General features: G+C 39.6%; 1 protein-coding gene across 11 annotated transcripts in view; it reads left to right on the plus strand.

The window, feature by feature from the left end:
* The first annotated feature begins 9,493 nt into the window (after positions 1-9,493).
* Positions 9,494-27,392, plus strand: part of MEF2C (myocyte enhancer factor 2C) — a 151,871-nt gene continuing 133,972 nt past the window's right edge. For 6 of the 11 annotated variants that reach the window (XM_069880773.1, XM_069880763.1, XM_069880770.1 and 3 more), the window contains exon 1: positions 23,643-24,135. The gene's annotated coding sequence lies outside the window, so the exon portion shown is untranslated. Of the gene's footprint in view, positions 9,664-19,949; positions 20,049-23,638; positions 24,136-27,392 lie in introns of those variants that run through there. The other 5 variants (XM_069880775.1, XM_069880769.1, XM_069880772.1 and 2 more) reach the window with 3 other exon arrangements.

The following is a 27,392-nucleotide window of genomic DNA, read 5'->3' on the forward strand; positions in this document are numbered from 1 at the left end:
GGCACGAGAAAGGGAGTTGATCTATGCCAGACTGCAATCCTTCCCTTGCCAAGGTGAAGTTCCTGCCCTGTTCTCCTGGCACAGCTGTGTAAACAGGTATGCTTCTGGCCTGATTTATGTAGCTGTAGCTTTAGGAAGAAGTCATGGAATGAAACCTTGGACAACTCTCAAAAGAAAAACTTCAGCTTAAAAAATTGTTCTTACCATTTAAGACTGTAGACTTTATTCAATGCAAAGTACTCCTTCATGCAGGCTTTAATACCGGAAAACAAATCATATAATTGACAAAAGTGGTAAGAACACATTAGTGTTCATAGAACAGCTCTGATTCCTTCTGGAGATTTTGGCTTTTCTGTAATTTGGAGCATGGGTTGGGGGTACGATAATGTTTACTTGAATAAATCCATCATGTTACTTTAAACGAACAAACAAACAAAAAGAATTATTAACCGCCTTTATACATAGTTAACAAAACCTCATTCAAGGCAACCTTTAAGAAAATATAAGACTTAGCTCATTTCACCCTATTTTAACTACACTTATGGACTAAACAATGGTATTTTACCCTCACCAGAATGGTGAAATTTTCACAGCTGGTAGTTTTCACTTGAAAATGGGCAAGACCTACTCCTAACTGAAGAGTCGTAAATAGATCTCATGGATTTATACTACAAGTAAGCTGGCTTAAAATGGCAGAATAACCCATCAAAATAATTGCATTAACCTGCAAATTGTTCCCCTAAAACCAGCATTTACAAAATGCATTCTGTAGCCTGAGGTTTTAGTTTCAACTTTATCTTCCCAAAAGCATTCCAACTCCCTTTCTCAAGAAGCTACACTCCACCTTTGCCCAGAACATTTACATAAGGAAGGTAAGCTGATGTTATGTCTTTCCTGAAAAGGGTGTCCTACTATATTTCACAACCTGTGACCTCAAGGGTAGGGAATGGAGCCCCGAAGCTCTCCCACCAATGCTTACCAATGTCTTTGGTAGCCTGAGGTTTGCGTTTGCTAGACCAACTGGGTCAAATCTGTCACTCTGTCCTCTTTAATTCATAAGTGAGCATGTCCAAGCCATACTTCAGCAGATCCAGTTTGTACCCAATAGCTTTCCTCCAACCCACTGCCTTTATAACAAGTGATTATCCTGGCTGAGATGCAAAAGTAGAGACAGTTGTGCCACCTAGCATGCTAAGGGGTAAGATGGACAAGCCTCTAACCAGGAGCAGAAGGTCCACTTCAAGCATAGCTGATCTCTACTCTTGTCACTGTTGTCTAGAAGCCTCTACCCAAGCAGAAGACTACATGTTTTATCCCGGTTATGAAATACATGGATTTCTATGACAATGGAATTGCACTGCTCTCCAGATATGTGATGATCAGCTGCTGGTACAGAAGTTGCCCAGGTGAGAAATTATTTTTTGATGCTCTGTCCTGGGAAGTGGCACCCTTTTTCCACCATTGCTGAAGTTAGAAACACATATATCCACCATTTTTCTTCTTTCTTTCTGTCATGCAATTGTTGTTCAATCTGTGCTATGACCAAAAGATCTCCATAAAAAAGTAATCCTTTTACATGGATTCGTGTGCTGGGAGACAATGAAATGGCTGGTGGTAGCTGTCCTCTGCATGCTTCCCAGTTTTTTATTCTGCCCACGCCTTCATCTTGTTGAAAAAAAAAATCCTACTTGTAGTTCAATGAAACTGTTGCATCTATATCAAAACCACACAACTTATTTTTCCTAATTTAATGGTGAGGGCTGCAGCCAGGCTTAAAACAAGATGAATGAAGGACTCTTCATCAAATGTGTGTCATTCATCCCTCAAAGAAACAAAGCCAGCACATTATTCCCTGGAGTATGCATGTATAAACTCCACTGCATTTCTGCAAACACACCTTCAAGACATGGACGTGTTTTCCACTTGCTTTTGTAATCTCAATCTGAACTCATCCAAAACACATTTTTCCTTCTGACCATCATGACAAAAGGAGACCTAGGCAGATGGATTTTGTGAACCCTGTGACTGCAAGTATTGATAAGGAAAAGAGAAAGGAAGAATCTGTCAAGGCTCTGATTGTCCTGACAGGTTGTAATGGCCCTGATAAGCCTCCCGCAGGGCCCCCATACACCAATGCCCCAAGACTCATGAGTTCCATTTAAGCTCAGCCCAGGGTCTTAATTAGCCAGAGCTATGTTTTAAGTGTAGTAGTTTCTGGAGAGACAGAAAATCTTTGCTGTGGGTAGCTGCCTCCTGGAGAGGCCCCTGATTTGTTGCCGCTTTCTCAAATGTCCTGTCTTTGGTCCTGTCCTCTGCATAGACTAAGAATCGTAGAATCATAGCATGTCCGGAGTTGGAAGGGACCCACAAAGATCACTGAGTCTAACTCCTGGCCCTGACTGGTTACTCCTTACTGTGCTTTCCAGGTGATCTCTGGACCCGACTGATGACTTCACATTGTATAGACTAACTGGACTAATTACATTTTTCAACCTGGACCACATGACACTCTCTTAAAACGTAATTAAAGCAGCTCAGCATATTCTTACCTCATCAGAATGCTGTTAATGGCCAAGCAATATTCGCCCAAATTAGTCATTAAATGACCAAGTGAGTTGATCATAGTAAGCAACATAAGTTTCCATTTTACACATCTTATCTGATGTATTTAAACTGTTGTAAATACTATTATAATCACTACAGCTTCGTGGCAGCTGATGTGCTATACATCTTTGAGAGGGTGGTATCAATTAGCTATGTTATCTATAATGCCATGCCTGCAATTACTAGTACTTCACAACTTGTCATTAATGCATTTGACAGGGTTTTTCCAAAGTAACATTTATTTAGAGGTTAATCAAAATTCCTAAGACTGCCATTTATTATAATCTGATTTTGGATAATTGTCCAAATCAGTGGCTCTTAGAGGCAGCAGTTTTGTCTCAGCCTCAATGAATAGGGTACGTTAATGCCAAAAAAACAACAGAGAATTAGAATTACATTTTTGTACATAGAAGTTGCTACTGCAAAACTCAGTTCTTCGGAATGTATGAATCCTACCAGAAATTTCTCTTTCTGCTGTGGAAGGATGGGCAATGCTTGTAGCCGTAATAAGAGTTGGGGACGTGGGACAAAGACTCCTGTCAAGGTGAGGTTATGTCCCTGTATCATACCAAGGAGCAGGGAAAAGGAGTGCAGAGAGACAGGACAATCTATATATTCATCTTTTTGAACTAGAAATTGAGACCAAGCAGATAAGAAGGGGACCACAGATGAAACATCTATCCCTATCCAAGGCAAACATGCACAGTTTAGTGTGCACCTTAGTAAGCCCTCATATTCTGTGATAACATAATGTTCAGTGCTTAAAATATCACAAATATCAGAATTAGTTATCCATGCAACTCTAAGTTGGCTCTATGCATACAGGCATGCCAATGGCTTTTAATCACTTCCTCCCTCTCTTTGTTGCCACATTCCCAACTGAAGCCTCAGACAAGCACACACGACCTGGTATTTTCCTGGCAAATTTCTCTTTGGCAGATGCAGTGTTCAGGCAGACATCAGGAAAATTCCTAGGACTGCCCCTGAATTCTGTCCGTTATTTCAAAATCTATAGGTGTTACACATTCTCTGCAAAATAACTTGTCTTTTTTTTTTAACCCACGTAATCTAGAATACCTCTCCTTCAGTTCAAGTAACTGCTGAATCACTCCAGAAAATCCTGGATAAAGCGCATACCCAGGAAACACAACTTTAAATTTTGGTGGTTGAAATGTGGCATTGAGAAATTTTAATGAGAAACAGTAGGCAACCTTGTGCATGGCTGGGGCACCAGGTCCACCTCAAATAGATTTCAAATCAACTATTCATGTGGTATAAAAGGCTTAAAACAGTAAGGAGGCCCGTTTACTTGTTTGTTAGGGTGTCTTTTGTACACACCAGGACAAATGCAAAACTAATGCCTTATCTATTGGATGGAACATATTTATAAAGCTGGAGCTTGCAGGAGTTTGGGAGACAATGGCAAAACATGAAAAATTATTTGCGGGAGCAGGAGTTGAATCATTTTTACATGAAACTGGGACTGTTTAGTGAAACCCTTTATTCCACTGATCCTTTCCAATGTTTATTATAAATATTCCTTTTCAAATAATCAATTTGACAACACACCATATTGCTGATCTGCACTAAAATGTTTTAGTTCTAAAAGCTTGTAACATTTTGAGGGTTTTGGTTTTGCTTTTAGATACTGTCTATGAATCACTCCCCATCATATTTATATTTCAGTTCTTGGGCAACTACATTGGCAATTAGTATGTAAAACAGTTATACAAAACAGCAGATCGGTCTGTAATAAATCATACTTTGGCAGAGAAGGTCACTATTAATTTATTAGTTTAAAGCAACTTACAATCAGTGTAACTGTTCTGCAGTAAAAATTCCTGGAGAATCTCTTCCCTCTTTTCTTTGCTGGCAGAAACCTGGAGCACATTTATATTAATGGCAAATATGTACCTGTGCTCCCACAGACTGCAGCTGCTCACACCACTTTCATGCACCCAGTGCAATGCTATAGATCTCTTCACGTGATTCCCAGAACCGCTTCTTATTTTTTAGCTCCAGCCAAAGACAGAGGTTTATTGTGAGTTAGGTATCTGTAGTTCCCAGGACGTGCTATGTCCTGGAATCAGGCAGACATCTAACACCTGTATGTGAGCCTGGTGTGACAGAGGCAGTGACAGCCTACACATAGCTGCACAGAGGCTGCTCTGCTCAACACACCAAGTTTGGGCCCTACCATGTCATCTCATCCCTCACTGTCTGCGTGCTTTCAATATTACATCACACAAGATGTAAGATCTGGAGACAGGGATATTTGATGTGCTTGTACACGGGTGTACACAGCCCTCCTAGAGATGGTATTTCAGCAGAATGAGTAACTCACTGCAAGGTCTGGTTCTACTCTCCCATTCACCTGCCTAACTTCCCCCTTCAGTGGCTTTAATTTTCCTTTTTAAAAAGTTGCCTTCACTTTAGAACATAAAAACTGAAAACTAGAGAAACATATTCCAAAGCTATCTCTTTTCCTCACTCTCAGATATGTGCTTTTGCCAAGAAAGGCTGGACCAGACAATCTTTGCTGTCCCTTCCAACCTGGTATTCTATGATTATCTTTTTCCCTGCCTTCTGCTGCATTTATGCCAAATCTCTTTCTGCAACACAGCATGCATCTCCCTCTGGCTACAAACAGCCACTGCCACAAACACTTCTTAAAGACTGTCTCTTCCTTCTGACTCCTTCTCTATCTCCTATCTCACTCTGTATTTACTCCGTTCTCTTTTTTAACTTATGGTCCTACATATTCCTAAACTTTCACTACCTAAAAAAAAGAAGTTCTGCTTTGAAACATGGCTCCCCACCCATGCTAACAGCAACTGAAATGGACAGACATCTCACCTTATCTCCTCTAACCCTGCCCTACAAACTTCCCTCAAAACTGTTCAGCACACCATGGCTAAACTCATCTTTTTCCTACAACACCTCTGCTGTTTATATATAAACTCACAATTTACTGTCTTTTCTGGGAAAAAAAAAAAAACAGCTCTTCTACTGCATTAGGAAAACCTACATAACACTGCCCTTTGTTTCACATATCAGATATAGGTTTACACTCCTTCAGCTCTCAGATGACACACAATTATATAGGGAAGGCCATATACAACTCCATATACATATGTCCAGTGCTGTATACACAAATTTGAGTACATTTATGAACAGGGGAGTTTCATGCTCTATCACACTGCTATTGTAAATTTCCCACATAGCAACTGCCTGCTCCTACCAGCGCAAGCAGATTTGGTGTTTTCAGTTTTCCCACCACTTTTTCAAGCCCAAATTTGAGCCATCTTTGTTACACACAAGTTCCTCAAATGCAGATCCTTTCCAGTCAGTCCACTTTATTCAGTCCTTTTCAGCTGGGTACATTTAAAGCATGGAAGGGTCAGAATTTAGGGCCTGTTTTCACTCTGATGGTTACAAAACAACAGGAGGTGCCCCTTGGAGAATTTCATGTCTGCACTTTAGTCTTCTGATGATCTTTAAAAGCCTTCAAACAACTCAGCTGACTTTTCTTTTCATAGCAATACTCCCTACACCTTTGCCGCATTCTTAAACATTTTCCTGGGTTTGTATTTTTTTTTCTCCTGCGTATTTGTATTTGATCTACAAATTCAAAACGCATGCTATGAGCCTTCATGTTTGTGAAACATATTTAAGTTGATGGTGCTATAAAAGTGGTCTGTGGAAAACTAAAATAGTAATAATAAGTTGGGCATATGATGATCTAGAGTTGTATAATATGCCCGTTATCATACGATCTGTGCAATTTTGTCATAGCGTTTTAGCACCTGAAAAACTGAATATAGGCCAAATGTTGTATCTCTATTTTACGTGATAGAGAAGGGAGACAGATTTTATCTGCAATATGCTCAGGCTGACTTTCTAGCATTTTGGAAGTGATTCTTTAACAAATGCTAGAAAAAAAAGACATCTTGGATTAAAAAGCTAAAAATCATAAAGCTGAGAACATATTACTTAGATGAAGATTTATGTGACCAAGTGATACCACCATAAATTTTTGTCATCCCTTTCTTTCCCTGAGATCTGTGGCTAGGAAGCATCAGATTTTTGCCCATTACAGTGGCAGTGGGGCAAATCTCATTTCCTTGATTTCAGTGCAGCAGGGTCAAGATCAGTCTTTGTAGGATTTTGTACTGTACCAGAGCAGCCCTGCCTCTCAAGTACATCACTGGAATTTCATTTCTTCAGGATGGTGGACAAGGTCAGGGCTTCCTTGTCCACACCAGACTGAATGTGTAAAGGGCTGAGCTGAGACTAATCTCTACTTCTACGTCCCCAGTTAACGCCTCAGCAAACTTGACCTAGTAGCAGGAACAGGCATGTGATAGAAGGGAAACATACAAAATTGTCATGTGTGCTGCGTTCTTCCCTGGAGGCTGAAAGTTTTACCTCTCTGATATGCCTAGTTGGTTCCAAGAAAAAGTTCTTGACAGCAATCACAACCCTAGGTCTCACATGGCAATCTGCTAGATGAAGGGGCCAGCCCACTAAAGCCTCCACAGAAAAGCCAAGCAGAGTCAACCATCCCACACTGCATTTGTACTTCTTAATTTAAATCACTACACATGTGTAAAGGTATAAACAGAAAGACAAGCATAAGCCTGCTATGGAGAATCCAGCATGTGAACACTTAGCAAACCAAGACACTAAACCAGTTGGATTTCAGTGAGAGCTACTGGATCTTTCTAGACAGATATGAGTTTTTCTGATAGCAGTTGTGATTAGCAAAGCATCTCAGTGTTACAACCACTGGCTCAGGTGGAGAAATGTTTCCCATCAAAAAATGAAGATAGAATGTTTACAAAATACATACAGAATGTCAACTAATGAATAGCAATGGCTCATTTTCATACCTCTTAAATCAAATTATACTAAAATTGTCCATCAGTTGTACCAGTTAATAAGCAGAATTCTTAAAGAGTTTCTAATATGAGCCAAGGCAACTTTGAAAGAATGACATCTGATCTGCAAAGGATCTTCTTCAGTCTTATAGTTTTGAAAATAAATGTAGTTGATGTCTACGCTTCTTTCTCCATGTGGGAATATGGAGACAGAAAATCCCTTATCTATGTTAGTTCTTTGCTTTGATATTTTAACGAAGTATTGGTGCAGATACACCTTAATTGGAAGAAATATTTTGCACTTGACTTACTTCTTTGCTAAAACACCTTCTTTATTAACAGTGTTTTGGTTCAGTTTCAAGACAATTGATGAGCTCTTAACTTCTGTGACCTACTGAACAGTGACATAAGTAGGTATGGCTGTTGCCAAAAGGAAATAGTCTGTTTTCTTAGTACCTTTCCTATTTATTTTTCAAAAAGACAGAAAAGCAGACTAGTGTAATACAATTAGAGTAGTGCCCAAGTCTGATGGCAATATGAGCTGTGATCAATGATTTCAAACAGCAATGGAGCATGAAGAATTTTAGAATTTTCATTCAATAGGGCTTTTTAAACAGCATCTTTAATCTAAGAATGAAGCTTGAAATGAAACACTTGATTTTATCAAATATGATGAAGACGGAAGATCTTTATTATGGCAGATACAAATGCTAAGAACCAAGATTCCACGAAGTACCTCCTGTATAATTATTAAATAAAAACACTTACTTATTTGGTACTCAGCTTTTAAACCCTGAAAAAGAGAAGTACATATTGAGAGAGAGGTACTTAAACCGTTTCCATGGATACAGGATGATGCCAATCAGGTGCATGTTTTTATCTGAAAGAGTGCCCCTGCAGAGACATACAGCTTGGTGAGTGGTTGTTTATACAAGTAAGTAAATAGGAACTTTGTTTATTATACAAAGAGCTCCTGACCCACAATTTTTCTCATCAGTTTTTAGAAGGAACGTTTTGCGTCCTTTAAGCAGCATATTGTAGCAAAATACAAAGATTTGAAAATTTTCCTCAAAGTTATTTGAGTTTATGACAGTTTTTTAAGCAGAAAATGGAGTATCTAGGTATGCTACTACCAATCCTGGCAAACCTCAGTTGGTGACTCTTTTTTTCAGACGCACTGATGCAAATTACACCCTTCTATTTCAATCACCAGAAGCCAGTTCCAGGAAGGGGGTGGGGGGGGAAAGCAAGGACCAGACATAAATGATAAATACCCTTACCTCACTCCAATAAGGACAAGAATGCCAGTTTTTGATCACTTCTCTCACAAAAGTCTCCATTTACTTTAAGCTCCCTTTTTAAAAGTCGTTGGTTCCCAGTTTCCCACTCCATAAGTGCTACGCAGATGTAATTTTGACATCCATTCTCTCAACACTGCATGCTTTCTAATTTTGGGAATGAGATTAATATCTCCTATTTGAGAGGTTTTAGTCTTCTAATATTTCTTTGGATAAAAAAGCACAATGAGTTAGTGAAAAGAAAGGCAATCAACTTCAATACTTAACACAGTTTAATAACCTGAATTGAAATATATGTGTGCTGTATTTCCATTTAAAAAAGTTTCCTTCCAGCCACAATTAATAGAACAAAACCCTGTCTTGTTCAGAGATTATTCTTGGAATACTATGATTTTAACATCTATGTGGAAGAGGAAAGTTTTTTGCCACGTGCAAGCAATTTGGCCTTCCTTCTTCTTGAAGAAGCGATTCCTGGATAAGATGACCGATTTAATATTTTCCATTTCAACTGGCAGCGTACTTGGACAGGGGGACAGCAACGCCACGTTCGCCTGCCAGTGCTGACAAAGGTCTGCTTGTCAGCGATACCTTTTACAGCTAAATTTACTCGGGAGCGACAGAAGCAGGTGGACCCTGGCCTGCCAGACACTTGTGCACCCACATCACGCAGCCTACAGGTCAGCATCCAAAGGAGAAAAAGCCCGGGGCTGCAGAGCAGAGGGTGAGTGAGGCAAACAGAACCCAAACTGGGGGGTTTCTCTTCAAAGCCAGCTGGTCTGGCTTTATTCTACAGGAATTTTTTTACCTGCCAGTTTGATCAACGAAGCCCTCAGCAGGTGCTGACGGGTACGACTTCCTGGAGAAGCAGAAGAAGGGCACTGGTGAGTTTTTATAGCAAAAACAATTAAAAAAAAAAATGTTTCTTAAGTCTTTGGAGTTGTTCTGCTTGCTGCAGCACTGGGTTCTTCGGCTCCAGGCTCGTGGCTATGCTCACAAAGCTTTCTTCAAGAGAAAGCAGATAAGCTTTGCAGCATGTTTCGCATTTTATTTGATACGGTGCTTGATGTTAGCTTCTGCTGCCAAGAAAAGTTTCTTGAAAGTGACTGGATATTTATAGTCAGTTTCTTTCAAACTGTTTCTTGAATCTGAATGGAAAGAACATAGATTACATACAGTAACACCAGAAGCCAGACAGCACTGGGGGTGTACTCTGTGCCCCCCCGCATCTGCCTCCTTTAAAATAAAAGAGTTATCCTGGTAATTTCCAAATAAATAGAAAGGATGGTGTTGTCTGTAGATTTCCCAGTATCTGGAGCTTCAGTGGACATTCCAGTTCCTTTGAAACTTCTTCTTAACATCAACATAAAATTACTTTGCAATAAACAAGAGAAATTAACAAACTTTAGAGTATTTTAAAAAACTCAGTAAGCAAAGAATCATCAGACAATACTGCTGCCTTTCCCTAAAGTGAAAAGGTAAATTACAAAACAGAGGCTATATGAGAGCACTGCTTGGCATGATGCTTTTTAAAGATATTGTGAATTTACACAGTTTTCCTTATTTTAAACCATCCAATTATGCCTGTGTGTATATTATGTAATTTGTGTAAGAGCTGGTAAACTAGGTAAAAGGAAAAAAGATTTATTTTTCTAGAACAAGAAGATTTCAGTTAATGGGAAAGTGTAGGAAAATGTGACCACATGTTAAAATAAATATTTTTGAGGGGAGAAAAGCCAATTTATTATGATTTCTCTTTCAAAAACTCAATTAGCTTTGTTTCAGTGTATTCATTACAAATTGTTGTGTTAAATTGAAAACACTTATTTAAGCAAGTAAGCAGACAGATCACTTGACCATATGAATCTTTTTCAGTAAACAGATTCCACATCCACGATTCATATGCACATCACAGAAGTTATTAATGGGAGAAGGAAAAGAATCACAGGTCAATATACAGTCAGACTACTTTGGTAGTGGGTATTCCCTGTACGTCAAATAAGTGATTTATCAGCAATGGACACCCTAAGAATATCCGAGGCCCCAGTCCATGATTTTTTTCAGCTAGACTGCTTGGTGAGGGACAGGGAAATCCAACCTCAGCAGAGGTAGATCAGCCCTTAATTGTTGTCCATTTTCTTCATTTAGGGAGGCAAGAAAAGGGCAGCAGAGATTATTTTTGGTTTTGGAATGTGAAAATGAAAATAATGAATGAAAAAATGAAAATAATCACGAGTTTGTTTGCTATAAGAGTATCTCAGTGAGATATTATCATGTGAGAATAAACGACCAGTAAAATAAAACATTACCAGACAAAGTATAAAGTAAAACTCTAAATATGAAAGATACTTTCTCGGATGAAGTACGAAACATAAAACTAAACAAAACCCAAAAAATAGAGCTGCCTTTAAACTAAGCAATGTCTGTAAAACCTCACTGTTTCATGCATAGCATTTGTAATGTATGGAAACCAAATCCCCTGAACAGACATTAAAACTAAGCACTGTTAAATCCGAAGACAGTAAATAGTTACAACAGCTCCTAGAGTTAACTAGATACTGTACGTGCTACACTAACCAAGAAAAACAGATAGCCTTTGGTTTAGAGCCTTTAATTCTGTATACAGTAAGTTCATCAGCATTTTACTGTATTGATTTTAAAGGCTCAGAAGTAGTAATTAATGCCACAAACTCCTGGGTAATTTCGTGAAATCCTATTAAGTTAATCTATATTTCACTACATTTGGGGAAAGGAATATTTTGTAAAATAGAACTCCAGTACAGAATGTTTTATTTTTCTAGAAAAAGAGTATTTAAAGTTGCAAAAGGTGAAGATTGCACACTAGATAATTTATACCATTACACTTAAATGAGTGCCTTTTACTGATCTTTCTGTTTCTACTTTTCTCGTCATCAGACTTAAACACATTAAGTAAAATTCTAAAGTATTTCTAATATTAATCAAATATTGAGCCATTAAGAAACAGAAAAACCTTATTAAATTCCCTGAAATGTTGCTACTATTTCAGATAGAAACAGAATCAGTCCTAAAATGCCTGGTACACTCATTTATTTCTGTGCCAACTATTCCCTTTTAAGTAAGTGCTCTGTTGTCTGTTTTGTAAGCTATGGCAATTTATTCTACAACTATCTTTTTATCTCTTTTATTTTGAAAAGCTACACTCTAGCTCGGCTTTCAACCACATGTTTGTCTTTTCCAATAAATCCAAGCTTTAGTGTCAGGAAGACATCTATATTAGTTATTCCATAGCATGTGTAAATACAAAATGGGATTTAACCACAAAGTTTTGGCAAAAATCAGAACTTAGAGACATTATGTTGTGTTCTTTAAAAGTTGATTCAAGGTTTTTCATACAGTGTTACATGGCAGCTTCAAAGCATATCGTGCTTTACTCTCTTTTCACTTAATGCTGGCGAGAACTGGACACTTTCCACTGAAGGCAATGAAGCTGCATTTAAAAGTTAGATACAAAGATGAACTGCACAATAAAAAATTAGGGGGAAAAGCAGGAATAATTGCCTTTATTGCTGTTTCATATATCAGCATTGCAAACGTGTAAATTTTCCAGTTTATATTTCAACTATAAATTTAAAGAGTGCGTGTGTGTGTACATATATATATCTGTGTCTGTAAAGTGTGTGCGTACATGCATACACATAAGAATGTGTAAATACACTTTGAATCTATAATTATTTTCCTTCAATACAGTAAGAAATATGCTATTCTACAAAATATACACAATTTTTCTTCACAGACTTTTAATTCTTTTTTTTTTTTTCCAAAAACTCATTGGCTGTTGGTCTGAGACTGTCTCCCTGAAAACCAGACAAACACATTCACATTAAGAAGCAGTGGAGAATTCTCCTCCTTGCCAGTCTTCTGGCAATGTAGGGAGCTGCTGCCTCGCCTGGTGGCTTCAACACCCCTGAGCTGTCACAGCAGCTGTAGATGGACTCCTTTGCCGCCGCTCCCCACCCCTGCACCCCACTGTGGCCAATTCCCCTGTGTAGACACCCTCAGCATTCCCATACCACACCCCATGGCTTAATGCAGCTCCTCCCTGCTATCCCATTTCAAAAACGCTGTTGCGTTGTGTAGTTCACCATAAACAAGGTAACGCGGACAGACCTTGCAGCGTACCCCTTGCCATGATGTACTGACACACAAACTGTTACCCAAGTTGTCTCCTCCAAGGAAAGTACAAACAATCTATTGCACAGTTAAACTGGGGGTTGATCCTTTGAAAGCGACTAGCATTATGAGGCAAGTTCTGAAAGCACCACTGAAGACATTTTCAATAGACAAAAGCAACAGTGTGTTCTATGCGGAATTCCAAAAGCAGTGGATTATGAATCAAGTTCAATAAATGCAGTTTACAAAGGATAAACATATAGTTTCAAGCTAGGGCACACAAGTTTGCTGGAAGCTCGTAAAGTGACTGTACAGAAACAGCAATAACTGCTTTGTTCATAAATAAATATATAGTATAATGCTAGTTCTGCACTTAAAAGTTGGGCTCCCAGCACATGAAATTCCATCTAATGGTAACGCAACCTATGCACTGTACCCTCAAACATGACAGCATCTGTCAGGGCAAAGAAATTAAGAGCTGAATAGTATGACACCCAGCTGTTAAGGATTACTTCAGCAACACAATGTACGCTTTCTGTATCTGGGTTGTTTGGGAGTCGGTTTGGATTTTTTTTAAAAAAAAAAAAAAGCTCTTCTCCAGTAATTTTCATATCTCTTTTCTATATTATTTTGCTATACCAGTAATGATAGGGAAGTATACAAAATTAATAGTTCCTACATTTTTTTGCTATAGATATTTGCAGCATTCATTCTTTTCTCTTTGCTTTCTTAATCAGTGGCAGGATACTCTCTATCCAATATAACTACATGCAAATAGCCCTTTCCCTATTATCAGTCTCTCTCCTGAGTTTGAAATTACTGTAGAAGAATACTTGGCAATAAGAAATCAGTACAGTGTGCAGCAATTATAAAAGTTAATGAAGAGTCTACAAACATTGAGAAGAACAGAAGGGATGGTAAAAGTATCAACTTGTGCACCAGGAGATAGTTCATACTCCTGGAAAAGTATGGCTCTCCATTTAAATATAAGTCCTTGCACTTTAGATCTTAAGTACATACACCTCACTGAAATGAGATTTTGGCTTGTATTCTTTCTTGGAAATATGAGAGAACTGGTGGCTCCTGCTTAGGGCAGAGAAGCACTTGTTCCTTTGTTCCTGGGAGAAACTGTTCCTTAAATAGTTTAAAAGATGCTACATTTAATCTGCAAAAAGAATACAGGAACTCCTCATTGGATCTCACTTCAATCTAGAAATTCTTAACCTGTTTATCCCTGTTATTGACAGTCCTTCTCAAATTATTCCTGCTTATATGCCGTTTGACCCATCTTCACTCTACCTTAATATCTACAGATTCCAAAACACCCTTTTCTCTCACTTCAGAGCAAGAAAATCTCGTAACTCCCTTCCAAGGACATAACTGTTCTCTAGCCCTTACTGCTTCATGCAAGTCACAGCCAAGAGGACAACTAAGCCATGTCCAGAGGTATTAGCAGAAAGGAGATTTAGAGCACAAACCCTTAGACTGTTGCAGATCTAGAAGTTAGATGCCACTGTACTGATTTATCTGAGTGTGACTATGAGTTCCAAAATGGAGAGGGCGATGACATATTTCATGGGAGAGTTCAAAAGGTTTAAATAAGTACTTGGCTGGAAATTAACTGGTTAATTAAAAAAGAACTGTAGTTGTCACTGTATTGTCTTTACTTGCCTGGCAAAAATAATAAGCCTCACTTCCAGAAATTTCTTTGATTTGGAAACCAGATTTCTTCTCCTTTAACTGTGTCAGCCTAGCTATCTGTGAAGCCACTGCCAAAATCAGAATTTGCTGGTCTGATTAGTACAGGCTTCTAGAACATAATGGACCAGAAGTGGGAACTTAAATCTGTCCGTACCATACAGGAGCTGTGCAAAGATGCTCAAACTAGATCATACGACAGCAGTAATAACTTCAGATGAAATACATCTAAACCAGAGTACATATCCAAACATGACCTCTGAGGTTTAACTTCCTTTTAACCTCAGTTATATCAACTTTTTCAAGTGCTTCCATGGGAAGAATTATAACCAATGACATCACAGCTGGGGGCTCATGGAAGTTTTAATATAGACAAACATAAGTGGCACAAGAACATCTAAAAGCTGACCTGACTATCATGCAATTACATTTTATGGCCACAGAGGTTACAAGTTCTTCTTTACCTACCAACAAGAGCTGTCAAACTCCAAAAGGCCTCTCTAAAAGTCTAATAAAAGTTTTATATTAATTATTGCTTTAATAATAGAAATATTACTATTGCAGCAGCACTTAGAAGACACACTTAAGGATCAGTGTTTGTGTTTGGAGCTGTTCAAATGCAAACCAAAAACATTATTTTAGTACTGAAGAGTTTATAAGGATTTAAAATTGTAATGGTGCATATTTTCAAAACACCCAGACTCACCTATTGCTTCTTGATATCTGCATGCAAGTATATCTGTACAAAACAGTTTGCCAACACCTTTATCCCCTCGTTCCATACACTAACTACTGTTATTGTAGTCTATACCCCATTTATGCTGCAAATATCATACAGCATATGCTGTTACAGCAGGCACGATGATTGACCTTTTAAATTTGCATAGCATTTACTGCAACTCTGGTTACAGAAAATGGTACACCATTTGGAATAGAGGTAAATTGTCAGTGAAACAGCCAAAAAGCTGGATGCTTATCTAAGATATATCTCAAAGTCTAGTCTAGAAAACTCCTGAGGACTGGGTTTCTCAAAAATAAAAAAAAAAAAGAAGGAAAAATAAAGAAAAAATAAAAAGAAAAGAAAAAGAAATAAAGGCATTTCCTCTTCTAGTTGGGAATACCATTACAGCTGCCTTTCATGCGGCACATTGGCATCTGTATCTGTAGCCAGGACAGGGAACTATAGTGGCCTGCAGCAACAGGAGATGAAGTTGACCAACGTGTTTCTACCCATTTGAAAAGGTTTGATTTGAATTTTGTTTGAATTGTGGCCTAGGGGTCTATCCAAAACAGATCTCTACTTTGCTTGGCCCTCAAAATTACCATGAACTTCATTGTCTACACAGATGCAGATGCTGATCTAATTTGTAGCAGCTGCAGAATACTTAATTAAGCCTTTTTTGGCCATCCATGGCTGTCTGCTTCTGTATAGCATCATCATGGAGTGCAAGATAGACAAATGCTCAAGTGCCACACAATTAGCAAGGGGGTGCAATCATATTTTTTTATTTGGTTCGTGCATTTTTTGGCAAAATATCTGAAAATATCACAATACCTTAGTAAGGCAATTCCAATTCAGGAAAACAGAAGGAATTCACAGCCTAAAAAATAATCATCCCCCCCACAACCTCTCCCAAAATGAAAGGGGATCACAGGGAAATTCTCTTCATTCAGTTGCAAGCAATCACACGGAGAAAAAATGTGGTAGCAGAAATGAGAAAAGTTGTCCTTACTTAAAATGCTAGTTCTGAAACAGATTTTCTGGAAGCCTCTCTTCTTGGAGGGAAGTAGGGGGAACCTTCCTAGCAGAAACTTCTTTTGAAAGGACCAGCGAACGGTGAAGAGGTTTAAACCTTCTAAACCTGAATAAATTAACAATGAAATAAAGTTATCTTCCTCTGAATAAACTCTAGAAGTTGCGTAAGATACTGGAAGAAAGATAAAGATTCCAAAGGCAGGGACTCCCAGTGCCATACTCTGCAGCAGGCAGTAACCTACCTGATCCCTTCAGTAAATTCAAGTGACCTCACAGCTGCTCTGTTCAGACATAGATGCTTCAGAACAACCAGTCAGCAAAGTACAGCAAAGTACAGCACGTCTCCCTCCAGCGTGCTTTTCGGTATTAGCGACCAATCTGAACAGCAAATATACTCTAATTCTTGGGCAAAGGCTGTTTAATAAACTAGGTAGACTTTAATCACAGTTGTGTTAAACCATAAGATAGATCAGACACCCGCCAAATACCTTGCTTTTTTTAAATATGTAATTTTTCTTAGGCACATGAAGATGCAGCATTATCAGTCTGACGAACAGCAGTTCATGAAAACGGCAGCATTTCCAAAATTATTCTTCAAATACATTCCTGTACTTAAAACCTATTAAGATGGGGAATTGATTCCAAATTTCCACTCTCAGCTCATATTTCATCTATTTTGTATTTTTGCATAGGAAAAAAGCCCACTTAGCCTGAAATTTCACCTAATCAACTTTATGTCAGAAAGGGGGAGGGGGGGCAGAGGGGTGAGAGGGAGGCGGGGGGAGCAGAATTGAAACTAGTTACTGAGCTTTCAAGTTTGTCTAAAACTGGAGTTTTGCTTGCTGATTTCTGAGTGGCACTGAAGAACTCCAAAACCCTGGATACATTTCTTCCACACAAGTCTAGACTCACATTTTTTGGAGTCCCTGAATCTCAACGAGGGAAAGATTAGTAGGTTAAATTCTTCCTTTAGTTACACTTCAGTAAGATCATTGGCTATAAGTGTTGTCCTCCTAAAATACATAGGCATAAATATAAACTATATACATTTGGTGTAACTTTCTCATAGGATGATGAGGACACACGAATCCCTTACAGTGAGACAGCGGCTGATGCAGGAACTGCAGTAACAGCATGCTCAAAGACTAATTCTGGGGCAGGAATAGGATCTGGGTGGCCAATGATGCAGGGCCAGGCTTCCATTTTAGGGTCTCATTTGAAGCCTAGCGGATGTCAACAGAATTCAGGGGATTTCGGATGCAGTGCATGAGCTCCACAGCATCCCCATTCCACACCAAGCATGAGATTCAAGACTCCTATAGATGTTAACTCCTTCAGATGCAAATTTAGCCTCACTTTCAAACAAATGACAGGCCTTAAGTATTAGCATATGTCTAAAAGGCACTTATGGCAAACAAAAAAGTTATCACTAGGTTCAGATCTGATTCTAATATTAGTCTGTGTTGTCATTCACAAAGCAATATATACTGGTTTTACACTTCTAGAACAAATATAGTAATAGCTAATTTTTAAGAGAAAATGTATCTATCTATGAAGAAGTCACCTCCTATCTCTAAGTTTTAAAAAAGAAAACTAAAAAAAGAAATGAAAGAAGCATTACAGAAAAAAAAGTCTTAAATAAAAATAACCTTTGGAAAACTTTATGAGATACTCAAAGGACAATATCAACTTGCAAGCTGCAGTTTCAGAAACTGCCTTTTGTAACAATGAAACACTTCAGATTACTAGAACTGGATCAATTTAGCAAAACAAACCAACCCCCTTTTCATTGTTGACTTTGTGCATCTGGCAGCCTTTTTCCCACTACAATCAGAGTCTTCCCTGTAAAGGCTCTTGAAAATATCAGCAAGGGAGCGCAAATGAAATTCCACTTTTTTTTTTAGAAAGGAGTTGTTGAAAAAACAACTTTCCAAAAGCCTGGAAAGTAAAAGATAATGCCTCAGATTAGTCTACCTGTAAGCTCTCTGGGAACGCAATTTTTGCCATCTTTCTAGCTGCTGCTGCCTGCTCTTGCTCCATGGCATCAAAGCACACTCAGGAGAGTCCTGGGGGCACCTAACACCTTTTCTGGCCTGGGGGGCACCTAACACCTCCCTGGAATGCTGGGCACCCTCCCTGACCTGCTCAGCACCCTTCAAGACTGCTGGGCACCCAACATCTGCATGCCCTGTGGGGCACCCAACACCTCCCTGGTCTGCTGGTCATCGTTCCTGGACTGCTCGGCACCCAACACCCTCCCTGACCTGTGGGGCCCCCAACCACCCCTCAGCCCTGACCCCTGGCCATGCTCCCCACAGACCTTGCCCTCACCCACCCCAATGCCTCCTCCACCACAGGGCTTTTTAGGCTTCCCAAACGTTTATTCCATAAGTGGGAATGGTAGGGACACACTGCAAAGGAGGTGGCAGTACAGCAGGGAATCCAGCTGCCATTTGCTCCTCGTCTTTCCCAGGACTAACCTTTGGCCAGTCCTTCCTACCCTGCACTATTCCCACCCCGTTCAAAGAGCCATGGCCTCACGGGGCTTTCACTGCTCTTCTGCCACTTTCCTCCCTCCCTCCCTCCCTCCCTTGGACCACCCACTCTCTCATTACCAGCAGAAATTACATCCTTTCCCCATCTCTCTTCACCTCGGTGCCTTCCCATGGAAAGAAGAAGGATGCAACCTGAACAGCCCTGCACTGGGTCTCTGCCCCAACCCCAGCCCCTAGAAATAAAACTAACAAGAACCTGAGGGAGTGAGTGTCCAGGGTGCGAGGGATTGGGGCAGAGATCCGTTCAGCCAGGTCTGGTGGGGACCCCCTTGCCAAAGCCACAGGTGCATGGAAAAATGGCTGGTTTGAGTGGAGGAATCATCATCCCCGTAGATGTTTAAAAGACAGCTAGATGAGGTGCTCAGGCATGTGGTTTAGTAGTGGGCAGGTATAGTTGGTTGGTTGGTTGGAAAAGACCTTTGAGATCATCTAGTCTAATGATTATCCTTGTGGGACCCTTCTATCTCAGGTCATTCTATAATTCTATGATTTTAAAGGTCTTTTCCCACTAAAATAATTCTATGCTTCTATGATTCTAAAAAAGGGATCCTTGCAATGCCTTCCCAGAGGATGGCCATCTCTGGGGGATGGCATGGCTACATCTGTCATTAAAAGAAGATATTAATATGCTCTAACATATCTTAGCATTTGGCCCAGACCTCTAAATTGGTGTTTATTAAACAACAATACAGCCATGTTTTCAAAAATGCAGATAAAAAGCATAAATAATTTTCAAAGTACCAGTTGGAGGATAAATATACTGTCCAAGATCAATAGGCATGTGATTTTTATTAACAGTATAACAACCCTCAGATGGGATTTAGATGAAGTTTATTACGGCTTCTGGAAACATCGCTCACAAGCGATATTCCTTTTAGGCCTAAGTGCACATCAGTAAAGACTCGTATTCTTTTTATAGACATTGTTTCATAAATCTCTTTAAATATATTTAAGTACTGTAGGTTTGCATTTTAATAATACACTACTTTTGTGCTTTTAAACATCCAAGGTGCCGAACAAGAATTGTAAACTGTGAAGCAACTACTATGGGAAAGATTAAGTAAAGCATTGGAGGCGGATGATTTTGACAATAAAGAGGGTGTATGTGGTGAGTGTTTAATATTTATTGCATTTAATATTACAAAGTACTATTTATTGTTTTCAGATTTAATGTTAAAAGCAAAGCCTGGAGAGCAAGCTATGCTGTATTATGTACTTACAGGTACACCTGTGACAAAGGCTTTCTGTAATCATTGCTTGATGTGTTTTGCACCATTTTAGTAATGGCATGCCATTTTGTTTAAAGTTCACGTGTCAGTTGTGCCTACCTTGCAAATTTTTTTTTTTTTCACAATTAAAGTGATTTTGCAAAGAATCGTGTACATTTCATCCCTTTGCCATGGTTTACAAAGCATTTGAATTGTGCTCCTGGAATATATATCCTATTATCTTTGAAATTATCTGAGTTTACATCTTTTGTTCATTAGAAAAGCATATGGATTGAGGGAATATTCTGAATGAATGAGGAACAAATACAGTACTGTTGAATAATCTTGTGGGGTAGATTAATCTATAGCCTCGATTTCTCTCAGGGTGGGTTGCTGTGGCAACCGCCCCAGCTCACTTTAAAATAATTTTGTAAAGCTCACTTCAAGCGCTGCACCCAGCGTGGGCCAAGTTTAAAAGCAGCCAGACATGGGAAGAAGTGTTATACTGTGTTGCTCTTACAAGATAGGGAGGTGGTGGAAGAGAACGAGGCGTGGAGTGGAGTGGGGTTGAGCAGAACTTTAAACAGAAAATAGAAACCAAGCCACCCCAGGGTTAAGATGCAAAGGAGGTAGATTATTTCATAGTAACCTTACTGCTTTTCAGTTTGAACACCATTAAAAGATGTAAGCCGGCAACCTCATTTCTCCTAAGGGAAAGATACATTCTGCATCCACAAAAGAACAAAACTGGACTTTGACAATCATCTTCAAAGGAATGTTACCTTGAGATAATCACACTTGTAAGGAAAAGAGATACTTGGATACACACTCCAGTCTTTGATAAAACTTTGGAGATCTGATTTTTAATTTTGCATTTTGACTGATGTCTCATTGTTTAAAACAGTGCGTGCCTCAGGTGATGGATTAAGAAAAAAAAAAAAAAAATCTGTCAGCACATTGACCTATGGACGGCCAAAAAGGGCAGATTTGAGTCTCATGCCAGAAATTCAATGCATTTGTGGAGCACCAGTACAAGCAAAGACACCAGAACAAAGGTTTTTCACTGTTTGAAATTATTCCAGATTTTAAAATTAAACACAGCAAAAGAGAAAAAAATTCTAAATGCTCCAAAAGATACTGCATAAATTCATGTCTCATCTAACCCTGAGATGAGTGAGAAAGCCTGATCCCTCCCCAGGTATTTCTTTGTCCATCTAGCATCTGAACTCCTTTTTAAAAATCGAGGTGTCCTTTACGTGGATTTGATGAATTGTATTCACTACAAAAACTTGGCATGGCTTTAAGGTACTCCAGTATGTGAAGGTCACAACTATTTAAAGATTCAGCCACAAGTGCCCACACGGAGGTGTAGTAGATGTGCTAAGCTGCTGTATACTTTTGTTTTCTGAAATATTTGCCCACTCTAATAATGGCTTTCACAATATGACAGTGCTTATGTTCTGTCTTGCCAGCTGAAGGGCTGTGTTACCACGTAGCCAGAAACCTGAAAACTTACATATCCTGCAGAAAATAAAGCAGATGACAGTCATTTTCAATTAGACCACAAAAGTGTGAAGACGTAACACAGGTTTCTATTTTTGCCACGTAGAAAATATGAATATTACCAGATAGTTGGATGCTGTGCTGGGAGACTGAAGTTGTCTGCAGAAGGGGTGTAAGCAAGGGTACCACCCATGTAACTGTTCCATATTTCTTTCCTGCTGCGCTTCACGCCGAACCTGAGGCTGAGAAAGTCTTTCTTCCCCAGCGTGACTGGGGCTGCGCCGCTGACACTGCCGAGCATATGTGCCTCTCACCACTGTATACGACATGCTCGGCTGGTGCCTGGCTGCCTAGTGGCTCCAAGCACATTGCTGCTGCTGTTGTTGTTGTGGGTGCATTTAGAGCATGCAACCATCGGTTGTCCACTCTGTCTAATTCTCATCAAGACAGAGTAGGGTGCGATGAAATCCACAGTCACTAAAGGGTATCCTCTAGGAATCTGAGTAGAGAGCGATTGTGGGGTGCTTGCTAGAGGTGCCTGAGCTTCGTTTTGCTCTGACCATGCTCTAAGCATCCATGTATTAAGAGGTACAGTTGTATTGCAAAGGCACTTATTCACTGTCAGACACAGAACTTCAGAAATAGGTCAGTGGCCCAATGAGATGTTTATAGGGGGGAAAGACTACAAGACCAAGGACATGCATTAAAATAAACCAAATGTATATTTATCACTGCTATTCGAATTCAGCCATTTGGTTTTATCACACGTGTTGTTATTTCCAGTACCTTAATCTATCATAAAAATAATAGCCTGTGCCTTTATAAACTCCCCTGCTGCTCTCGAAGGATCGTAAAAGTTGGTTGTCTGCGTAGAAATTAAAGCACGTATCTGCAAAGTCCAGTTTTACTTACAGATTACTGCCTGTGCTTAATTTGGACTCAAGCTGACACACAGTACGCTCCTTTCAGCCCGGTTTTAAGAGCAAATGAACCAATTTTAGAGTCCTGTCCTTTCACACAGCGTGCTGGTCGTGCTGCGTTTCTGTGGGCAGCTCTGACAAGAGAACCTCCCCGGCGAGACCAGGACAGGGCGAAGAGGCCAGCGCGATTTTATCTGGCCAGCATTCCTGTCCGGGAAGGTGCTGCCGCCCCAAACTTTATCCCTCGGGGTGGTGGGGAGGGAGCCGCCCGCGGCGGGATGCGCATCCCGACGAGTTCGGGAAGTCGGGGCTGCTTAGCAGATGGAGAAGGAGCTCGGCAAAAAGGAGCAAGGAGGAGGAATGAGAATGCCGAGGGGCGGGAATGCGAACGCCGAGGGGTGGGAATGCGACCGGCGAGGCTCCCCTCCGGGGTCAGCATCCCCGGCGCCCGGGCGAGGACCACGGTCCCGCATCCCCCTATCCTCCCGTTATCCCGATGCAGCGGCAGCGGGACGGGGTGGCGAGGCTTTTGGGGGACTCAGAGCCCAGCCCCCTGCTCCCAGCGCATCCCTTCGGCCCCCCGTCCCCACCACCAGGGAGCGGGGACGGCGGCGGAGCTGCCCCCCGCTCATCCCGTACCTCGCCGGGAGCTGGGGGACAGGGAATAAAGGATTGTCATTAGGTTCGCGTGTGGCATGTGCCATTCCCCCCACCGTAAAACTAAAATTAGCAAAATGTCAGCCATGGGAAGATTGATTCGCCCAAGATGCAATTATCATTTAAAAAGTGCTTGATTGAGGTGCTGATGTTCAGTGATTTATTCTGCATACCATATACATAATTAAAGTAGTGTAGTGGAGTAATTTATCAATCTAGTTTAGACTAGAGGGGCAAGGAAGGGAGCTGCTGCCGCTGCTGCTGCTCTATGTTTGTTTTATTAAAACGCTTTCGGGATCTGATCCCGCCCCCTTTTTTTTTTTTTTTTTTTTTTTTTTTTTTTTTTTTTTGCAAGAGTGAAACTGATTATTTCTCCAGCTCGGGAGGAGAGAGTCATTCGTTTGGGATTGTGGGAGAGAGAGAGGGAGAGAGAGAGAGAGAGAAATAGAGAGCGCGGAGAGAAGGAGAAGAAAAGAGAGGAAGAGGGAGCGGAGCAGAGAAGGACACCTCATCAGGCGTGTAGTTTGAATCCCTGCCTCGCCTCCCCCCATCCCCTCCGCGATGCTACAAAGGCTGTGAGCTGCTTGCCTTTCCCCATTCGCCTGCTGTCACTTCCTTCCTGGACGCTTTCAGGACGAGTCCGGTTACTTTTAATCCGACCAGCAGCTCAGCCACTTTCTCCTCCTCCAGGCTGCACAGACGCACACACACACACACACCCCAGGCATCTCCCGGCTGCTTATTGGATTGACTTTGAAGGTTGTGTGTGTGATTCAAGGAGGCTGCATGTTGAACCAGGTGGTGAATATTTAAGGCTGGAAGAAGTAAAGGGATTTTTTCTTTTTCCTATGAAAGGAAAATATCTCAAGGACTAGTCTGATCATCCAAACAGCTAAATGTTTATAATGTAAGTACATGTGAAATCCAGCATCGGAACAAAATGTAGAGGGCTTGTTACAAAAGCCAGATGCGCATTTCCTATTGCATTTAAAGAATGTATCAGTCATTGTATGTGGAGTGGGATTGAGACTGCTTGCAGACTTTCTGAGTGTATGGCTGCACCGTCAATTGCTTAAAAGTAACTTTTAAGACAAGTAACATAGTTAAATCACTGTTTAGTAAATTGTTGCTGACTTGTCTCTGTCAGTGTCTTCATTGTGTAAACTTTGATGAAGTTAGTTTACATCATTTGTGTGCTCAATACTGTGAAGTGTTCAAAGCTTTTTTGACTTGAGTAGTTCACTGAATGCTGTGACCTTGTAGTGCCTGCACCCTGATTTATCAGGGTGAGGAAACAATCCCATGTGAGTGGAACGCTCTTAAACTTCATTGTATCATAGGATCTTCAGTTCTGGAGTTTAGGTATTGCATGCTTCCAAGTGCTTAACTTTGTGCATCTTTCATTTGAACGTTTGAGACAGAAAAAAAACCCCTTGCACTAATGTGGGAATTTAAGTCATAGGCTGCAAACTTCTTTTGGAGTACTATGCTGTGGTCTTTACATAGTACACTGAGTAATCTGTACATCTTGTTACACAAGGGAGCAGAGCTAATCAGCCTTAAAAACTGGCCAGTTTAGTTGTAGTACAGCTACTTACAGGCTAAGATAAAGTTTAATGTAAATGGGGGGACTTACAAGACTATTGGTGCATTATGTAAGTATGATACTTTGCATTTCCCTCAAAACTTAGTGTGACCTTCTGTCAGCCTGAAAAACAAAGCAAGTATAAAAGGCAAATTATTAATTCCTTTTCTTAAGAAAAAAAACAGCATAATGCAAAACTAAACTTAATGAATCATTGTGGGAACCTAAGCATTGTCTTTTATGGAAGAGTTCTGTTTTCTCAGAATTTCTCAGAAATAAACAGAAAAAGGCACTTTGCCTGTATTTCACTGGTGATCAGAAAATAATTGCCTTGACACAAAATGCATTTTCCTAGCATGTATCTGGCAATCAGCTTAATGAAAAAATGTCCTAGTTTCACATCTTTACTTTAAAAGAACAACAAGAGGGATGATAAACCAATTATATTAGATGCAAATGTGACTAGATTTCTTTTATTGGCACTTTCCCGGGTATTGTGGTTGAAGAGTAAAGATGTTTATATGGAGTATAATAACTCTAATCCCTAGAGGCTTGGCAGGGCATGGAAACATAACCACCTGTGAACCAGCTCTAACCTCTGTATTACATGCATACCGATTTCCAGTTCAAACACTCAGGCAAATGTCTATTTCAGGGATTTATTATATTTGAAACTACTTTTGGTACCTGATTTTAGGTACCTAACATCAAGTTGAAAAACCTGCAACGCTTTCTTACTTTATCAGTTTCATTAAAATACCTGTTGTATTATTTTATCTCGGTTAATGACTACATAATTCATATTGAGTCTAATACCAAAGTCTCTGCTTAAACTTAAATCCCTCTGGAAGTAATGGAAAAAAATCTTTGAAAAACTTAGGAGAATAGCCCTTGATTCAGAGTGTCTGTGTTCCTTGTAGTACACATCCTTTTCTTTTAAAAAATTGCTGTTTATATGTATTTTATGCTAACATGCCCTCCATAAAAAATAGTTCTGGGACCTGAATATGAAAGCTTTCTTTCATGCACGCAGAGTTTACACCACGCGTCCCACTGACAATGCTGAGTCTCCTCGTGTGAAAATGAACAAGTCACAGGAGTAATGATTTACAGGATCAGGACCCGAGGGGACCTAAACCTCTTGCTTGTCCCATAGCTCTCTTAGAACAAAGATGTAAAGAATGTCACTTTCGATGCCCTATAAATTAATGCAGCAATCAGGTAGGTCAGTATCCTCTTATTTGGCCAAGAATAAAGGAAACTTAGCCTTTATGGAAACTGGTACTAGATGATGAATAGTGTATGAAATTAAGTCTTTAAAGTTATGTTCCTAAGTTGCTAGTTTTGGAGTGTCGTAAGAAAATTCATACAAATACTCTCTTACTGTGATTTTTCTTGCAACATGGGATCAGAGAGACTTTCTTGTACCTGCAGGTATATTCAAAACCAGAAAGATGCCTATCTTAAGTGGTTCTGGTTTTTAAAACATCAAAAATACTGTAGACAAAAAGCAGTTTAGCTTTCTGAAGCTTTTTCCAAAAGTTTACCTCTGGAAGATTTTGATAACTCACTATTTAGTAGATAAACACAACTAAATAGCAACTTAGGAGCTGAGCAGCAGTTGTGAACAGAATACTTTTGTCAACTTCATTTCTTTTAATTTCACTTTTCTCTGTAATGGGTTCAGCTCATCTTCAGAGGCAGCTAAGAATATTTCTACATCTCATTGAACAAGAAGTCATTAACTGCTATTAAGTGCTTGAAAGAATAAGCGTTTGATTTTTGATACGCAGCCTCCATTTTTACCTGTTGGACATCATTATTCTAAATTACATGATAATTTATCCAAAAATCAAGTAAGGTGTAGTGGTATTCTTTTGAAAAAGCTAATTATGAAGATGAACATAAATAAGGTGCTATATAATTTCAAGTTTACAGTCTTTGCTTCAGCATTCTGAAGAATAATCGAAGCAGTTTTATTTCTGATGTATTTTAAGATTTTTAAATTTTTATATATAATATCAGCTGAGAGATTTTGCTCTGTACTCATTTAGGCTCTACAGTGACTTATCCTTAAAATATAAATAATTATATATGTAATTCCAAGCAGCTTGAAAACTTAAGCTTAAGGGTAGGGTTAGTATTCCGGTATTTGGAAAGGCTGAAAACACAGTTTTGTATCTGATTTCAGAAACAAAATGGGCTAAGAAGAACTTTGATCAGCAAATACAACTAATGGTGCAAGTGAAAAACTGAAAAATTTAATTTCCTAATTTTCTGTTTTTAAAATACAGGCATTATTTGGGTCCTCTGAGCAGCTTTAAGATAATTTGCTCAGAACTGATGGCCAATGTTACAAGTGCACAGGTGATTAAAAGCTGGTGTCTTCAGTCTCCACTTTAATCTCACTGTCTCATTGACTGCAGTGCAGTAGAGCTTGTCTATTCACTGGGATCTGTCATCTTTAGGAAATCAGACCAGCTTATAGAGGCGATTCACAAAACCAACAGTGGCAACAAAGTCTTATGTGCCTTACAAAAGAAGGATTAGGCACTTCACATGTCATTTTGATTGGGCAG

The sequence above is a fragment of the Phaenicophaeus curvirostris genome, chromosome Z (assembly GCF_032191515.1).
Source record: "Phaenicophaeus curvirostris isolate KB17595 chromosome Z, BPBGC_Pcur_1.0, whole genome shotgun sequence".
NCBI classification, from domain to species: Eukaryota; Metazoa; Chordata; class Aves; order Cuculiformes; family Cuculidae; genus Phaenicophaeus; species Phaenicophaeus curvirostris.